Source organism: Arachis ipaensis, chromosome B2, assembly GCF_059453495.1.
Source record: "Arachis ipaensis isolate K30076 ecotype BB chromosome B2, ASM5945349v1, whole genome shotgun sequence".
Classification (NCBI taxonomy): Eukaryota; Viridiplantae; Streptophyta; class Magnoliopsida; order Fabales; family Fabaceae; genus Arachis; species Arachis ipaensis.
The window spans coordinates 87,897,297-87,903,526 of record NC_142437.1 but is presented as its reverse complement, the minus strand read 5'-3'; the positions used below and the strand labels follow the sequence as shown (position 1 = coordinate 87,903,526).

The window sequence follows — 6,230 nt, the reverse complement described above, 5'->3', positions numbered from 1 at the left end:
GCAAGTTCAGTGGAATCTCTATGGTCTATGTATGAGCCTCAGATTCCTTTGGTTCCTCATTAGGGAGCTCCTTAGTGGTCAGTGGACGTCCATTGAGGTCTTCCTCACTGGAAACCACTACCTCTTCCTCCTCTATAGGTTCGGCCACTTTGGATATATTGATGGCCTTGAACTCTCTCTTTGGATTCTCTTCTGTATTACTTGGGAGAGTACTAGGAGGGATTACAATAACTCTTTTACTCAGCTGACCCACTTGTGCCTCTAAATTTCTGATGGAGGACCTTGTTTTAGTCATGAAACTGAGAGTGGTCTTAGATAGATCAGAGACTATGGTTGCTAAGTCAGAGAGGCTTTGCTTAGAATTCTCTGTCTGTTGCTGAGAAGATGATGGAAAAGGCTTGCTATTGCCAAACCCATTTCTCCCACCATTATTATTATTGAAGCCTTGTTGAGGCTTCTGTTGATCCTTCCATGAGAAATTTGGATGATTTCTCCATGAAGGATTATAGGTGTTTCCATAGGATTCTCCCATGTAATTCACCTCTTCCATTGCAGGATTTTCTGGGTCATAAGCTTCTCCTTCAGAGGAGACTTCTTTAGTACTGTCAGATGCAGCTTGCATTCCAGTCAGATTCTGAGAAATTATATTGACTGGCTGAGTTAATATTTTATTCTGAGCCAATATGGCATTCAGAGTATCAATCTCAAGTACTCCTTTCTTTTGAGTCATCCCATTATTCACAGGATTTCTTTCAGAAGTATACATGAACTGGTTATTTGCAACCATCTCAATGAGTTCCTGGGCTTCTGCAGGGGTTTTCTTCAGATGAAGAGATCCACCAGCAGAGTGGTCCAACGACATCTTGGACAATTCAGACAGACCATCATAGAATATACCTAAGATGCTCCATTCTAAAAGCATGTCAGAAGGACACATTCTGATCAATTGCTTGTATCTTTCCCAAGCTTCATAGAGGGATTCACCTTCATTCTGTCTGAAGGTTTGGACTTCCACTCTAAGCTTACTCATCTTCTGAGGTGGAAAGAATTTGGCCAAGAAAGCATTGACCAACTTTTTCCAAGAGTTCAGACTTTCTCTAGGTTGTGAGTCCAACCATATCCTAGCTCTGTCTCTTACAGCAAAGGGGGAAAAGTATAAGTCTGTAGACCTCGGGATCAACCCATTGGTCTTAACAGTATCACAGATCTACAAGAATTCAGCTAAGAACTGATGAGGATCTTCCAGTGGAAGTCCATAAAACTTGTAATTCTGCTACATTAGAGAAACTAATTGAGGCTTAAGCTCAAAGTTGTTTGCTCTAATGGCAGGAATTGAGATGCTTCTTCTATAGAAGTTGGAAGTTAGTGCAGTAAAGTCACCAAGCATCTTCCTTGCATCTCTAGCATTGTTGTTGGGTTCGGCTGGCATGTCTGCTTCTTTTTCGAAATTTTCTGTAAGGTCCTCTCCGGAGTGTTGTGCTTTAGCTTCTCTTAGCTTCCTCTTCAGAGTCCTTTCAGGTTCAGGATCAGCTTCAACAAGAATGTCTTTATCCCTGTTCCTGCTCATATGAAAAAGAAGAGAACAAAGAGAGAATGGGAATCCTCTATGTCACAGTATAGAGATTCCTTTATGTGAGTATAAGAATAGAAGAACAGAAGAATGAGAAGAGAGAGGAGATGTGTAATTCGAACAGAGAGAAGAGAGAGGGGTTCGAATTATGAGTAGAAGAGAAGTGTTAGTAATTAAATAAATAAATAGAAAGAGATGAGAGAGAAAGTATTCAAATTTTAAGAAGAGGAAAAAATATTTTTATTTTTATTTAATTAATTAAGTTAGTTTCGAAAATATTAAAAGAAATAAAATAAAATTAGAATTTAAAACAATTAGTTAATTAAAAAGAATTTTGAAAAAGTGGTTAGTTGTTTTCGAAAATGAGAAGTGAAAAAGTAGTTAGGTGGTTTTGAAAAAGATAAGAAATAGTAAACTTTTTAAAATTAAAACGAACAAGTCAAGTAGTTAGTTGAAAAAGATTTGAAAATAAATTTTGAAAAGATAAGAAGTTAGAAAAGGATTTTGAAATTAAAATTTTAAAAAGATATGATTGAAATTTATTTTGAAAAAGAATTGAAGAAGAAATTAAAAAGATTTGATTTTTAAAATTAAAGTTGATGACTTGACTAACAAGAAACTAAAAGATATGATTCTAGAATTTAAGGATTGAACCTTTCTTAACAAGAAAGTAACAAACTTGAAATTTTTGAATCAAAATATTAATTGTTAGCAAGGATTTTTGAAAACATGAAATAAAATTAAGAAAAAGATTTTGAAAAATTAGTTTTAAAATTTTGAAAACATCAAAAGAAAAATGAAAAAGATTTTGAAAAATTTTAAGAATGAAATTCAAAAATCATAAAAAAATGAAAAAGAATTGATTTTGAAAAAGATTTGAAAAGATAAAGTTTTTAAATTGAAATTTTGACTTGACTAACAAGAAACAACCAAATTTTAAAAATTTTTGACCAAGTCAACTCAAAATTTCTAAAATTATGAGAAGAATAAAGAAAAGATATTTTTTTTACTTTTGAATTTTTAATGAGGAGAGAGAAAAATAACAAAATGAAACAAAACATAAAAATTTAAGATAAAAAAAATAATGCATGCAAGAACACTTTGAATGTCAAGATGAACACCAAGAACACTTTGAAAATTATGATGAACATCAAGAACATATTTTTGAAAATTTTTAAGAAAAGAAAGATATGTAAGACACCAAACTTAAGAACTTTTGTACTAGGGACACTAACAATTCGAAAATGCATATGAAAAATAAGAAAAGACAAAAAACAAGAAAAATTAAAGATCAAACAAGGAAAATTATCAAGAACAACTTGAAGATCAATGAAGAACACAATGCATGAATTTTCAAAAATATAAGAAAAATTAAAAACATGCAGTTGACACCAAACTTAAAATTTGACACTAGACTTAAACAAGAAACAAATTTTTTTTTCAAAAAAAAAAATAAAAAGCTTAAACATAAAATAAAATTACCCAATCTAAGCAACAAGATGAACCGTCAGTTGTCCAAACTCGAACAATCCCTGGCAACGGTGCCAAAAACTTGGTGCACGGAATTGTGATCACACTTTTCACAACTCCGGTACAACTAACCAGAGATTGCCGGGTTGAAGCAAGCTATGGTCATCCTGTAAATCTTAGTCAGGCGGATTCAATTAGTTATGAGTTTCGATAATTGAAAGATAAATAAAACGTAAATTAAAATAAAGATACTTATGTAATTCATTGGTGGGAATTTCAGATAAGCATTTGGAGATGCTTTGTTGCTTTTGAACCCCTGCTTTCCTATTGTCTTCATCCAATCATGCGTGCTCCCTTCCATGGCGAGCTTTATGTTGGTGGATCACCATTATCAATGGCTACCATCCGTCCTCTCAGTGAAAATGGTCCAGGCACGGTTTTTGTACGGCTAATCAACTGTCGGATCTCTCATCTCGGATGAAAAATACCAGGCACAGCTACCGCACGGCTAATCATCTGTCAGTTCTCACTTGTGTCGGAATAGGATCTCTCTATCCTTTTGCACACTGTCACTGCGCCCAACATTCGTGAGTTTGAAGCTTGTCACAGTCATCCTGTCCCAGATCCTACTCGGAATACCACAGACAAGGTTTAGACTTTCCGGATCCCAGGAATGCTGCCAATTGGTTCTAGCCTTTACCACGAAGGTTCTAATCTCACGAATTCAAATGCTCTGTTGTCAGGAGAGACAAGTCAAATCCGTGGATCAGAGACCCAAGAGACTATACTCCGGCTGTCGTCCAATGACTACGTTGAACATCATGTAGACCGCTTGTAGTTGTCAGGCACGCGGATCTTGGCTAAGCGAGTAACGAAGATAGTGGGTGATTGTCACAGGTCACCCCTTCATTCTGACTTAACTGAATTAAGTACAAGAGTATATCTTGGAAAAGAAGTAGACGTGAATTGAAAGAGAAACAATAGTACTTGCATTAATTCATGAAGAATAGCAGAACTCCGCACCTTAATCTACGAGGTGTAGAAACTCCACCGTTGGAAAATACATAAGAGAAAAAGGTCTATGCATGGCCGCATGGCCAGCCTCCCAAATGTGAAAAATGGCATAAGATCCCCTGAATACAATAGTAAAAAGTCCTATTTATACTAAACTAGTTACTAAGGATTACAGAAAATAAGTAACTAAGTGCAGATAGTGCAGAAATCCACTTTCGGGGCCCACTTGGTGTGTGCTTGGGCTGAGCATTAAGCTTTACACGAGCATAGGCCTTTTCTAGAGTTAAATGCCATCTTGGATGCCAGTTTGGGGGTTTAACTCCAGTTCTGGTGCCAGTTCCGGCGTTTTACGCCAGAAAAGGGTCTCTGGCTGGTGTTGAACGCCAGTTTGGGCCATCAAATCTCGGACAAAGTATGAACTATTATACATTGATGGAAAGCCCAAGATGTCGACTTTCCAACGCAATTGAGAGAGCACCAATTGGGCTTCTGTAGCTCTAGAAAATCTACTTCGAGTGAAGGAGGGTCAGAATCCAACCGCATCTGCAGTCCTTTCTCAGCCTCTGAATAGGACTTTTACTCAGGTCCCTCAATTTCAGCCAGAAAATACCTGAAATTACAGAAAAATACACAAACTCATAGGTAAAGTCCAGAAATATGATTTTTTCATAAAAAACTAATAAAAATATAATAAAAAGTAACTAAAACATACTAAAAACTATGTAAAAATAATGCCAAAAAGCATATAAATTATCCGCTCATCAATACTCTATTTGCAATTTGTATGTAATTTTGATCTGAATTTTACATTGATTGTTAAAAGGGTTACTCTATATTGTTAAAGAGGTACTCTATATTATTCTACTTGTAATTTGTATATAATTGTAATATGAATTTTACATTGGTTGTTAAAGAGATAATCTATATTATTCTATTTGCAATTTGTATATAATTATGATCTGAATTATACATTGATTGTTAAAGAGGTACTCTATATTGTTAAAGAGGTACTCTATATTATTCTATTTGTACACTAATTTGCACACTCCATTTAAGCCTCCTGTTAAAGTTCCATCTGTAGCCTCAAAAAGGGTTCAGTTGAATCCTTCCAAGTCCAGGGCAAAGCAGAAAATTTTCAGGCCGCCTGCTTCACTTGACCAAGGTCCACTCCCATCCAACTCTTAGGCTACAGCAACTACTCATATTCCACCATCAACATCAAGTGCAGATTTCACCATCAAAACCAAGTGCATCAACATCTAAGGAGACATTGGCAGTAGCCACTCCTGCTACAACAAGGCTGTTGAAGTTCATTCTCAATCCATCATCCAACAATGCAAAGTGAAGAATTGTGTCTCTCATTTTATTTAGGTTTAATATGTTTTCTTGTAATGGTTTATAGAAAACTTGAGAATTGCCTTTTATGGTACTTGTTTTGTGTTGTTTTATTTTGGTCAAAGTAAACTTGTTACATGGTACCATGAAGTTTAGTAAACTACATTGTTGACAAACTTGTTTGTTCTTTTGAAGTTATAGACCTTATCCTTTAAATTTGGCAACTTTAATTTCAGTTCCTAAACAATTGAAGGTCTATTTTTAACAATAATTTCATTACATTTTTCACAGACACTACAAAATACAAGGACTATGAATATCTTAAATGGCATTAATCATTACAGCACATGCTGCCATTTTTTCATTTCAAACACTACTCAATTGCTACACTTTATAACAAGAGCGCACAGAGCAACTATAACAACATAAATGCACCATCCAATTGGTTTTTTTTATCTCCAAAGCAACAATTCTCTTCTCCAAACTATTGATTCTATTTTCCAGCTCATGTGTTTTGTGATGCTCTTCAACAATTTCTATATCCTTATCTCCCAAGGTCCTAGTATCAGAGCTTCTGAATCTCGCAATGTGTTCATCAATCCAGACAAAAAATTTGCAATGCGGTTCTCTTACCGACACAGCGTACCAAAATTGAAAAATCATAAGTATTTCAGGTGAAGAATTGTGCACAACCAACAAATTTCTTTACTTACCTTATAGAATGGAAACCCAAAGAAGACTCTGTTAGGAGTTTTTGTTATTCTTCGTGTAAGAGCCGGCTAAACCGTTTTAATAAAAATAATAATTTTAAGTGCCTGAGATAGATTCAAACTTTAGAAGT

At 35.1% G+C, this 6,230-nt stretch overlaps 1 non-coding gene across 1 annotated transcript; it reads left to right on the top strand.

Moving 5' to 3' along the window:
- The first annotated feature begins 916 nt into the window (after window positions 1-916).
- Window positions 917-1,024, top strand: LOC148574739 (small nucleolar RNA R71). Its single transcript, XR_015906177.1, has one exon. It is a non-coding gene; the product is annotated as a small nucleolar RNA R71 (small nucleolar RNA).
- The last annotated feature ends 5,206 nt before the right edge of the window (window positions 1,025-6,230 follow it).